Source organism: Lithobates pipiens, unplaced genomic scaffold (genome assembly GCF_037356315.1).
Source record: "Lithobates pipiens isolate NorthernLeopardFrog02 unplaced genomic scaffold, aLitPip1_a1.2 Scaffold_16, whole genome shotgun sequence".
NCBI classification, from domain to species: Eukaryota; Metazoa; Chordata; class Amphibia; order Anura; family Ranidae; genus Lithobates; species Lithobates pipiens.
In genome coordinates, this window is record NW_027507748.1 from 22107313 (window position 1) to 22120603 (window position 13291).

Below are 13291 nucleotides of genomic sequence, written 5' to 3' on the forward strand. Positions count from 1 at the left end.
ACTGTCCGCTGAAACCAAGTTTGGACGGACAATATTACGGAAATTCCGAAAGACTTAGTCCGCCAGACTGTCCGCTGAAAAAGTCCGCTGAAGCCCACACACGAGCGGATTTCCGCTGAAACGTGTTTCAGCGGACCAAGTCCGTCAGACAGTCCGCCCATGTGTACGCGGCCTAACCCGCAATTACAAAGTACCTGAACTCCCCTTAACCCCTCTATCCCTCTATTGCGAAATCTTCATGTTTCTTTCAAAATAATTCTTTCGAAAAAGGACTAAGTGTCGGAGCTAACATTCTTTAATCCCACTCAACAACAGGACCCCTAAGACATCACAGTGATGAGGTGAGGTAACCAGAAGCGGCTCTTTAATGAGGCAAATTAGGTGAACGCCTAAGGCCCCGCACTTGCAGGGGCCTCACGGGCCGCCTAATTTGCCTGTGATCAAACGCTGATGTCACGGAGCGTCCGATGGCAGCAAGTGTGGGGAGTGGGACAGTGGCCTCTAGGTGGCGGCAGCGGCTGGATTATAGCACCGGGCGGCCCAGTTATTCAGCCCCTGTTTAACAGGGGCATGTGATTACAATTTTTGATGCAATGCTTTGCAGCAGGGCTCATTCCTGCACTACAAATAGAGTATATGGGAGAGGTTGCAGTGTCGTGGCACCAGCACCAGTGCCTAAGGCCCAATTTTTCAGCCCCTGTTTAACAGGGGCATGTAATTACAATTCTGATATAATATTTCACAGCAGGGCCCATTCCTGTGCCCCCCGAGAGTAACTGTGAGGACTTATAGTGTTGTGGCACCAGCACCACCCCCACAACCACCAAAGGCCCAATTTTTCTACCACTGTTCAACAATGGCATGTAATTACAATTCTTGATATAATCGTTCACAGCAGGGCGCTCCAGCGCCCACCAAGAGTCACTTTGAGGGCTTACAATGTTGTGGCAACACCAACACCATTTCTGCAGAACATATAGGGCAGGCCCCTACTTTCAAACATCCAACTTACAAAGGTCTCCTACTTGCAAACGGAAGGAGACAACAGGAAGTGAGATGAAAAAAGACGGACGGCAAAACAAATTATACAGGGGTGATAACCCTTCCCTATGTTTTTCAAAAATCTTAAAAATAGATTTTTTGACTGGAGCTACACTTTAAAAATGTACCAGTTCAACATTACAAACAGATTCTACTTAACACAACAAACCTACACAGTCCCTGTCTTGTTTGCACTACCTGTACTGCTGTTCTGAGTATATAGGGCCTGGGGGCACCACACCTTTCCTTTTTTTAATATGGGTACGGGGTTCCCCTTAATATCCGTACAAGACCCAAAGGGGCTGGTAATGGGCGGGGGGGGCTACCCATGCCATTTTTCTCAATGATTTTCATCCATATTGCCGGAACCAGATAATACATTAAAACCGCAAGCAGTTTTAAATGACTTTTTTTCCGTTAGATGTTATTTTGTGCAGGGACTGTTCTAAACACGGGAAACACTTTTTTCACTTTAATCGTCATTAAAATCAGTGCTCCCGCAAAAACGGCTGCTTTTAAAAACATTTTAGGCATTGACCCATGTCCCCTGGGGCAGGAGCCAGGTCCCCAAACCCTTTTTAGGACAACATCTTGCATATTAGCCATTAAAATTAGCACTTTTTATTTTGAACGTTCGAGTCCCATAGACTTCAATGGGGTTCTAAAGTTCGCACGAATTTGCGGTCCGTTGGAAAGTTCTGGTGCGAATCGAACCGGTGGGTGTTCAGCTCATCCCTACTTGTAGCGGATCGCTGGCCGAACACGGGGATACGGGGGGGTTATGGCAACTATCTGCTGCCATAACAACAATATCCATCCTCAAAGTGAGGATGTATAACGGCGGTCCAGAAATGGTCAATTAGAGCTTCAGGCTCTAATCACGTGGTTAAAAAAACATTGAAATCCATGCAGTAAATAATAAATGGGCAGCGCTAAAAAATAAAAATATTGAAAATCAAAAAAATTCCAAAGCAAGAAAAATTATTATAATGAAAAATTGTCCAATAATCAATGATGAAATAAAGCTGTGACAATTGGGGAGAAATATTGATTGACGTGCTGATAAACCACCTTGTAACGACAGCGCACCACCACTAGGTATGAGCTTGGTGTTTGAGTCGAACATACGTTCGACTCGAACATCGGCTGTTCGCACGTTCGGCGAATAACGAACGTTATGGGCCGTTCGCGCCAAATTCGTGTGGCACTCACGGCCCACAATACACGGCGCCATCGCAGTGCATTGCTGGCTCATGATTGGCCAAGCATGCACTGTGACCCTGCATGCTTGGCCAATCACAGCGCCGGCAGCGAGGAGAGCCATGATTGGCCACAGGCAGGATGCCTGTGGCCAATCATAGCTCAGTCTGTGCAGTACACGCCCCACACTATATAAGGCCGCCAGCGCGGCGGCCTTGTGTAGTGTGTTGGCGTCTGTAGGAGTTAGTGGGTTTTCTCTGTGTACCTTCAACACAGTATACACCGTTTGTTATCGACCGATTTAGCGTTCTTGCTCTTATGTAATTGAGCTTTCAGTCAGCTGTATGAGTTTGTGGGTGTTGTCTGTGTGCCCTGACCGCAGTATACACCATTATCCACCTATATAGCTAGCTATATTGCTCTTCTGTAATTCAGCTTTCAGTCAGCTGTAGGAGTTTGTGGGTGTTGTCTGCGTGCCCTGACCACAGTATACACCATTATCCACCTATATAGCTAGCTATATTGCTCTTCTGTAATTCAGCTTTCAGTCAGCTGTAGGAGTTTGTGGGTGTTGTCTGCGTGCCCTGACCACAGTATACACCATTATCCACCTATATAGCTAGCTATATTGCTCTTCTGTAATTGAGCTTTCAGTCAGCTGTAGGAGTTTGTGGGTGTTGTCTGCTTGCCCTAAACGCAGTATACACCATTATCCACCTATATAGCTAGCTATATTGCTCTTCTGTAATTCAGCTTTCAGTCAGCTGTAGGGATGAGCTTCCTGTTCGAGTCGAACATACGTTTGACTCGAACATCGGCTGTTCGCACATTCGGCGAATACCGAACGTTATGGGCTGTTCGCACCAAATTCGTGTAGTGCTCACGGCCCACAATGCACTGTGCCATCGCAGTGCATTGCTGGCTCATGATTGGCCAAGCATGCACTGTGACCCCGCATGCTTGGCCAATAACAGCGCCAGCAGCGAGGAGAGCCATGATTGGCCACAGGCAGGATGTGTAGTACACGCCCCACACTATGTAAGGCCGCCAGCGTGGCTGCCTTGTGTAGTGTGTTGGCGTCTGTAGGAGTTAGTGGGTGTTCTCTGTGTACCTTCAACACAGTATACACCGTTCGTTATCGGCCAATTTTGCGTTCTTGCTCTTCTGTAGTGGGTGTTGTCTGCTTGCCCTGACCGCAGTATACACCATTTTATCCACCTATATAGCTAGCTATATTGTTCTTCTCTAATAGAGCTTGCAGTCAGTTGTAGGAGATTGTGCGTGTTGTCTGCGTGCCCTGACCACAGTATACACCATTATATCCACCTATATAGCTAGCTATATTGTTCTTCTCTAAGAGAGCTTGCAGTAAGTTGTAGGAGATTGTGCGTGTTGTCTGCGTGCTCTGACCGCAGTATACACCATTATATCCACCTATATAGCTAGCTATATTGCTCTTCTCTAATAGAGCTTGCAGTCAGTTGTAGGAGATTGTGCGTGTTGTCTGCGTGCCCTGACCGCAGTATATACCATTTTTTCCACCTATACAGCTAGCTATATTGCTCTTCTGTAATAGAGCTTGCAGTCAGTTGTAGGAGATTGTGCGTGTTGTCTGCGTGCCCTGACCACAGTATACACCATTATATCCACCTATTTAGCTAGCTATATTGCTCTTCTGTAATATAGCTTGCAGTCAGTTGTAGGAGATTGTGCGTGTTGTCTGCTTGCCCTGACCGCAGTATACACCATTTTATCCACCTATATAGCTAGCTATATTGCTCTTCTCTAATAGAGCTTGCAGTAAGTTGTAGGAGATTGTGCGCGTTGTCTGCGTGCCCTGACCGCAGTATACACCATTATATCCACCTATATAGCTAGCTATATTGCTCTTCTGTAATAGAGCTTGCAGTCAGTTGTAGGAGATTGTGCGTGTTGTCTGCGTGCCCTGACCGCAATATACACCATTATATCCACCTATATAGCTAGCAATATTGTTCTTCTGTAATAGAGCTTGCAGTCAGTTGTAGGAGATTGTGTGTGTTGTCTGCGTGCTCTGACCATAGTATACACCATTATATACACCTATATGATAAAGACATGTATAAAATGAACAGCCGGTCAGCAAGCGAATGCCTGTCACTGAGATGTGTGATGACATCAGTACGTCCACCTCCCTACGTGCGTTTCATCATCAAAATACGTCTTTTGATAACGAAACATGCATAAGGAGGTGGACGTACATACATGTCTGTTTTTATCATCTTAAATCTAAGTGTGCTACTTTTTTCATGTTAAATCCACTGTGGTTCAGTCTACACTATGGAGTTCTTCTTTTTATTTTCTGGGCAATATCCTCTCTAATGGCTGGTGACCGTCATGTGTATTCCAAGCCATTGACGCATGGTCAGGCGTCCTTTTGGTGTACTTCAGCTTCTTTGAGGAAAAGGCCCTGCTTGGGTATTAGCCGCAGGCTCCCCTATAGCTTGCCTCTGCTAAGCACATATATTCTTTGTGTGGTGGTGATGCACAGTCGTTACAAGGTGGTTTATCAGCACTTCAATCAATATTTCTCAACAATTGTCACAGCTATATTTCATACTTGTGTTCCTATAAGTGTGTGCAGTCATTTTCACTCAGCCAGGTGTGTCAGAGGTGGCTGAGGTTGTTCTTGAAGTCGAGGCGCTGAACAGAGAACCCAAATTACCAATCGGCTCCTTCGTGGGTAGTGCTACACTTGCTAATGAACTATTAACTCTGCTGGCAGTTCAAAACAGTTGTACTACGCTGTATGCTTCAAGGGGACCCTAATGCCGCGTACACACAACCGATTTTCCCGTCTGAATAAACTCCGAAGGTTTCTCACGATCGGAATATACGATGAAACGATTCCGTCTGACTTTTTCTGTCGGACATTCCACTCGTGTGTACACAGAACTAGCCTGTGCATTTCAACTTGACTTTGCTGAGTACGGATTCAGCTGGAATGAAGAACCACTTGAGTAGGCTTGTGGCTACTGCAGTACGTGCTTACAACAGCACCAGAAACTATGCAACAGGATTCTCACCTTATTTTCTTATTTATCACCTTATTTGAAAATGCCAAAACCTGTTCCCAGTCAAGTTGTACAGCCAACTATCACTCAGGCATTGAGAGACTTCCCCAATCTAGATCCTGCTTTTCCTGGAAATATTTTTGGCATAAAAGGAGAGACCACGCTTGTAAAATTTTTGATTAATTATTCTATGAGACTTAAGAGGCCAAGTTGTGTTGATTCTAAGTAGACGTCAGAGGAAAATTGTATTCAGTGACTGTACAATCTTCTGAACCAGGTTCTCCAGTTCCTCGTTTTGAACCAAGGCATCTCAGAACCAATAGGCCTCTAAAGAGATGCTGCAGGGCATATAAATCAAGAAGGTTTAACTGATGCTCATAAAACAGTCTACACCTGTTCTCCTATCCACCTTTTTTACTGGTGACACCCTGCTTATTAACCTTTTTTTGGTGACACCCTATTCCAGATTCCAGAATGTTAGGAAACAATTGTGGATATACCCTTTCAGTACATAATAGCGCTAAAATTTTATGTTACATTTATCTATTGGAGATAATAAGGATAATTTTTGTTTGTTTTTTCCCATTTTTTTGTGTTTGTTTGGTTATACCTGTAGCGCCCTGCTCCTAATGAGCAGACACTATTGTTTTTGTAAATTTAAGTTGTCTGAAGCAGTTTGGCTCAGACTAATTATGTCAAAGTTCTGGTTTCTGTACCAGTTCAGTTGGGTTGTGCTAGTTTCCACTTGGCCGTGGGTGTCGCTGTCACCACCGGTAAGTGTTGGAAATACAACAGGCTGAATGCATTTGGTACCCCTTTTACTCAGAAATAGCCCAGTGGGAGTGGCTCACCCACTGTGCATCCTGAGAAAGGGTATTTAAGGTACAGACGTCATATTTTTGGGGTTCGTTTTTCCCGACCTCGTGGCCCTCCTGGCCTGGGGTGTGTGCTGCTTGTCTGTATGTCTCGGGGCCGGCTGGCTCGAGGCTTTGCAACTGAGAGGGTGGGCCCAAAAGTATTGAGGCCTATCGATCCAGGGGTGGTCCTTTGCTGTCTTGCCTGCGGCGAGAAGCCAAGCGACTGGAGGATCCAGGGGAGGACTTTTTCAGGAGAGGACCGAGCAACAAGGCTGGTATCTCTGGAAGAGCCTGGAAACTCAGTTGGAGGACGCATCCCGGGTCACCTATCACAAAGTATTGCAGGGTCGGCTGAAATAAACTGGTACTGTGTGACAACTCTTTAATTTCTCAACAAGTTGCTGGTTGTGCTTTCCTGTGGCAGAGGATTGCACAACGATTCCATTGAATTCACAAGTCTGTGGCAGAGACTTTGTTTGAGCATCCCATCGGCTGCTAGGTCAGTGAGAGAGGCTATCTGGTGATTGCCAGATCCAGCCTGTGGAAGCTATTTGTCCTCTGGATCAAGAAAATACTTCTGACCCGCAATTACAAAGTACCTGAACTCCCCTTAACCCCTCTATCCCTCTTAACCCTATTGCAAAATCTTCATGTTTCTTTCAAAATAATTCTTTCGAAAAAGTGTCGGAGCTAACATTCTTTAATCCACTCAACAACGGGACCCCTAAGACATCACAGTGAGCAGGTGAGGTAACCAGAGGCGGCTCTTTAATTAGGCAAATTAGGCGAACGCCTAAGGCCCCGCACTCGCAGGGGCCTCGCAGGCCGCCTAATTTGCCTGTGATCAAACGCTGATGTCACGGAGCGTCCAATGCCAGCAAGTGTGGGGAGTGGGACAGTGGCCTGTAGGTGGCAGCAGCGGCTGGATTACAGCACCGGGGGGGCTCCAAGAAATGTGGGCGCCATGTCCATGTGGGACCCGCAGCTCCTTCAGCCTGTGCCACTCTCCCGACCTCTCCTCCGCACCTGCCCCCAATTGGTTCAGCAGTGCGGGGGTCGCTGAAGCTATCCAGCTGAGCTGCCCCATGATTATGAAGAAGAGGAAGGAGCTCTGCTGCCTGGCGGACCAGAGAGAAGGTGAGTGTCCGTGCAGCCTGCCTGTGTGCCTGAATAGGAGGAGCGGTGATGAGACTGCACCTAGTGGAATTGATTTTTCCATATCCCTCCTGCAGCCACTGAATGTCTGCAGGAGGTAGAGGAGGAGAAGTGATCATTGAGCGGCTGCATGGAGGAATTTCGAAAAATCGATTTTACTATGTGCAGTCTCCCCACCGCTCCTCCTATCTAACTTTTTCTCCATCCCCGTGCTGCACGGCCCCTCCATGTTCTCCCTGGCTCTGCCCCTCCTACTCTCCAGCAGAGTCTAGCCCCTCCGTGTGCTCCCTGGCTCCACCCCTCCTGCTCTCCAGCCCCTCCTTGTGCTCCCTGGCTCCACCCCTCCAGCTCTCCAGCCCCTCCTTGTCCTTCCTGACTCTGCCCCATTTCGTCAGTACCCCCCTGCTCTCCACTCCAATTATTTCTGCTCCCCCTCTCCAGCCCCCACCCCTCCTGTGCTCTCCACCTTTCCCAATTCTCTCTGGCCCCCAGCACTCTCCGCCCCTGCACTCTCAGCCTACACCCCCTGCACTCTCCGCACCACCCCCACCCCCCAGAACTCTCTGCCCCCACACCCTAGCACTCTCCGCTCCCACTGCCTGCACTCTCAACTCCCACCCCCTGCACTCTCCGGACTCCACCCCCACCCCCTGCACTCTCCACCCCCACCCCCCTGCACTCTCTGGACCCCACCCCCTAGCGCTCCCCACCTAGAGTTTCCACCTGTCCGGTTTTCACCCGGACAGTCCGGGTTTTGACACACATGTCCGGTTTTCAGTGTGCCTGACACCCGGTCACACTGCTGTCAGTTGAGAGGGGAAGTAGGAAAAGTGTCATTCAGAGGAAGGTGGGATGAGCTGCTGGATGATGATGGGTGGGTGAGAATTGAGGGCTTTGTATGGGTGAGGCTTTTCTTTACTGTGTGTGAACAGTAAGTGCTTAGCCCTGTGCGATACTTACTTGGCAGCATGATCGCTCCGTGCAGAGCAGCTCCGCCTCCCACCTCCACCCCCGAATTCGGGTCCCGCATCTTGCCTTCAGCCATGCTGCTCCTGTCTGCTTGACTGTGCCTCTCATCTTCTGTGCCTCTGTGCAAAGCAGCCCCGCCTCCTAACTCCGCCTCCCACGTCTTGTTCTCAGCCATGCTGCTCCTGTCCAGCTTGTAAGGTAAGAGTCCCCTGCTGCTATTAGGCTGCTCCCATCCACCCATTGCCAGAACTATATACACTGCAACAGCAGGTTGCTGACTCTTCTACACAGTGCCCAATGTATAGTGTGTGTCCTACAGTCACTCTGCCCCCCTCCTCTGTTACTCTGCGCACCCCCTCCTGTCACACTGCACCCCCTCCTGTCACACCGCACCCCTCCTGTTACACTCTGCACCACCTCCTGTCACACTGCACCCCCTCCTGTCGCATTCTGCCCCCTTCTGTCACACTGCACTCCCTCCTGTCACACCACATCCCCTCCTGTCATGCCGCACCCCTCCTGTCACATTCTGCACCACCTCCTGTCACACTGCACCCCCTCCTGATACATTCTGCCCCCTTCTGTCACACTGCATCCCCTTCTGTCACACTGCACCCCCTCCTGTCACACCGCACCCCCTCCTGTCACACCGCATTCCCCTCCTGTCATGCCGCACCCCCTCCTGTCATGCCGCACCCCTCCTGTCACACTCTGCACCACCTCCTGTCACACTTCACCCCCTCCTGTCACACTCTGCCCCCTTCTGTTACACTGCACTCCCTCCTGTCACACCGCACCCCCTCCTGTCACACCGCACCCCCTCCTTTCGCATTCTGCCCCCTTCTGTCACACTGCACTCCCTCCTGTCACACCGCATCCCCTCCTGTCATGCTGCACCCCTCCTGTCACATTCTGCACCACCTCCTGTCACACTACACCCTCTCCTGATACATTCTGCCCCCTTCTGTCACACTGCACCCCCTTCTGTCACACTGCACCCCCTTCTGTCACACTGCACCCCCTCCTGTCACACCGCACCCCCTCCTGTCACACCGCATTCCCCTCCTGTCATGCCGCACCCCCTCCTGTCATGCCGCACCCCTCCTGTCACACTCTGCACCACCTCCTGTCACACTTCACCCCCTCCTGTCACACTCTTCCCCCTTCTGTTACACTGCACCCCCTCCTGTCACACCGCACCCCCTCCTGTCACACCGCACCCCCTCCTGTCACACCGCATCCGCCCTTGTGACCCCGCACCCCCTCCTGTCACGCTCTGAATCCCCCTCCTGTCACACCGCACCCCCTCCTGTCACACCACACCCCTATTGTCACACTCTGCATCACCTCCTGTCACACCGCACCCCTCCTGTCACACTCTGCACCACCTCCTGTCACACTTCACCCCCTCCTGTCGCATTCTGCCCCCTTCTGTCACACTGCACTCCCTCCTGTCACACCACATCCCCTCCTGTCATGCCGCACCCCTCCTGTCACATTCTGCACCACCTCCTGTCACACTGCACCCCCTCCTGATACATTCTGCCCCCTTCTGTCACACTGCATCCCCTTCTGTCACACTGCACCCCCTCCTGTCACACCGCACCCCCTCCTGTCACACCGCATTCCCCTCCTGTCATGCCGCACCCCCTCCTGTCATGCCGCACCCCTCCTGTCACACTCTGCACCACCTCCTGTCACACTTCACCCCCTCCTGTCACACTCTGCCCCCTTCTGTTACACTGCACCCCCTCCTGTCACACCGCACCCCCTCCTGTCACACCGCACCCCCTCCTGTCACACCGCATCCGCCCTTGTGACCCCGCACCCCCTCCTGTCACGCTCTGAATCCCCCTCCTGTCACACCGCACCCCCTCCTGTCACACCACACCCCTATTGTCACACTCTGCATCACCTCCTGTCACACCGCACCCCTCCTGTCACACTCTGCCCCCTCCTGTCACATTGCTCCCCCTCCTGTCACACTGCATACCTCCTGTCACACTCTGCATCCCCCTCCTGTCACACCGCACCCCCTCCTGTCCCACTCTGCCCCCTCTTGTCACATTGCACCCCCTCCTGTCACACTGCACCCCTCCTGTCACACTCTGTATCCCCCTCTTGTCACACCGCACCCCCTCCTGTCACACCGCACCCCTATTGTCACACTCTGCACCACCTCCTGTCACACCGCACCCCCTCCTGTCACACTCTGCCCCCTTCTGTTGCATTCTGCCCCCTTCTGTCACACTGCACTCCCTCCTGTCACACTGCACTCCCTCCTGTCACACTGCATCCCCTCCTGTCACGCCGCACCCCTCCTGTCACACTCTTCACCACCTCCTGTCACACTGCACCACCTCCTATCACACTGCACCCCCTCCTGTCACATTCTGCCCCCTTCTGTCACACTGCACCCCTTCCTGTCACACCGCATCCCCTCCTGTCACACCGCATCCCCTCCTGTCACGCCGCACCCCCTCCTGTCACGCCACACCCCCTCCTGTCATGCCGCACCCCTCCTGTCACACTGCACCCCCTCCTGTCACACCGCACCCCCTCCTGTCACACTGCACCCCCTCCTGTCACACTCTTCCCCCTCCTGTCACACTGCACCCCCTCCTGTCACACTGCACCCCCTCCTGTCACACCGCATCCCCTCCTGTCACACCGCACCCCTCCTGTCACACTCTGCCCCCTCCTGTCACATTGCACCCCCTCCTGTCAAACTGCACCCCTCCTGTCACACTCTGCATCCCCCTCTTGTCACACCGCACCCCCTCCTGTCACACCGCACCCCTATTGTCACACTCTGCACCACCTCCTGTCACACCGCACCCCCTCCTGTCACACTCTGCCCCCTTCTGTCCCATTCTGCCCCCTTCTGTCACACTGCACTCCCTCCTGTCACACTGCATCCCATCCTGTCACGCCGCACCCCTCCTGTCACACTCTGCACCACCTCCTGTCACACTGCACCCCCTCCTGTCACACTGCACCCCCTCCTGTCACATCCTGCCCCCTTCTGTCACACTGCATCCCCTCCTGTCACACCGCATCCCCTCCTGTCACACCGCATCCCCTCCTATCACGCCGCACCCCCCTCCTGTCATGCCACACACCTCCTGTCACACTCTGCACCACCTCCTGCCACACTGCACCCCCTCCTGTCACACTGCACCCCCTCCTGTCACACTCTGCCCCCTTCTGTTACACTGCACCCCTCCTGTCACACTGCACCCCCTCCTGTCACACCGCATCCCCTCCTGTCACACCCCATCCCCTCTTGTCACACAGCAACCCTATTGTCACACTCTGCACCACCTCCTGTCACACCGCACCCCCTCCTGTCACACTGCCCCCTTCTGTCACACTGCACCCCCTCCTGTCACACTCTGCCCCCTTCTGTCACACCGCACCCCCTCCTCTCACACCGCATCCCCTCCTGTCACACCGCACCCCCTCCTGTCACACCGCACCCCCTCCTGCCACACTCTGCACCACCTCCTGTCACACTGCACCCCTCCTGTCACACTCTGCACCACCTCCTGTCACACCGCACCCCTCCTGTCACACTGCACCCCCTCCTGTCACACTCTGCCCCCTCCTGTCACACTGCACCCCCTCCTGTCCCATTCTGCCCCCTTCTGTCACACTGCACCCCCTCCTGTCACACCGCATCCCCTCCTGTCATGACGCACCCCTCCTGTCACACTCTGCACCACCTCCTGTCACACTGCACCCCCTCCTGTCACACTCTGTCCCCTTCTGTTACACCGCACCCCTCCTGTCACACCGCACCCCCTCCTGTCACACCGCATCCCCTCCTGTTACACCCCATCCCCTCTTGTCACACCGCACCCCCTCCTGTCCCACCGCACCCCTATTGTCACACTCTGCACCACCTCCTGTCACACCGCACCTCCTCCTGTCACACTGCACCCCCTCCTGTCACACCGCATCCCCTCCTGTCACGCCGCACCTCCTTCTGTCATGCCGCACCCCTCCTGTCACACTCTGCACCACCTCCTGTCACACTGCACCCCCTCCTGTCACACTCTGCCCCCTTCTGTTACACCGCACCCCCTCCTGTCACACGGCACCCCCTCCTGTCACACCGCATCCCCTCCTGTCACACCCCATCCCCTCTTGTCACACCGCACCCCCTCCTGTCACACCGCACCCCTATTGTCACACTCTGCACCACCTCCTGTCACACCGCACCTCCTCCTGTCACACTGCCCCCTCCTGTCACACTCTGCCCCCTCCTGTCACACTCTTCCCCCTCCTGTCACACCGCACCCCCTCCTGTCACACCGCACCCCCACCTGTCACACCGCACTCCTCCTGCCACACTCTGCACCACCTCCTGCCACACCGCACCCCCTCCTGTCACATTGCACCCCCTCCTGTCACACTGCACCCCTCCTGTCACACTCTTCATCCCCCTCCTGTCACACTCTGCATCCCCCTCCTGTCACACTCTGCATCCCCCTCCTGTCACACTGTGCCCCCCTCCTGTCACTATGTGCCCACCTGTCACACTCTGCTACCCTCCTCTCACTCTGCCCCCTACTGTCACACCGGGGTACTGATGTAAAGAAGACTACTAATGTAAATTGAGATTTGAAAGAGGGTCTCTTGATTTAAGGAGGGCTCCTAATGTAAAGGGGCCCTTGATATGAGGAGTTACTGATATAACGGGCCCCTGCTGTTGTGAGGGAGGACTCTGATGTGAAGGGGGGACTCTGATTTCATAGGGGGACCATTGATGCTCAGTACAGTGCTCCTAATGTAAAGGGTGACTCCTGGTGTAAAGGGGGACTCCAGACTCCCGAAACCTGATGAAGGGGCACTCCTGATCTAAAGGGAAGGGGCACTCCTGATCTAAAGGGGACTTTAATGTGAAAGGGGGATTCCTGAACTGATGGAAGTCTTTAGGGGACACTGATATAAAGGGACTCTCATATAATGGGGGTCTATAATGGAAGCATCATCGGGAACAGCTGGTAACTG

The 13291-nt window shown here is 52.8% G+C and overlaps 1 long non-coding RNA gene across 1 annotated transcript in view; it reads left to right on the top strand.

Moving 5' to 3' along the window:
* LOC143981660 (uncharacterized) overlaps positions 1–13291 on the top strand; it is a 264222-nt gene that overhangs the window by 59223 nt on the left and 191708 nt on the right. The gene's annotated exons all lie outside the window — the stretch shown is intronic.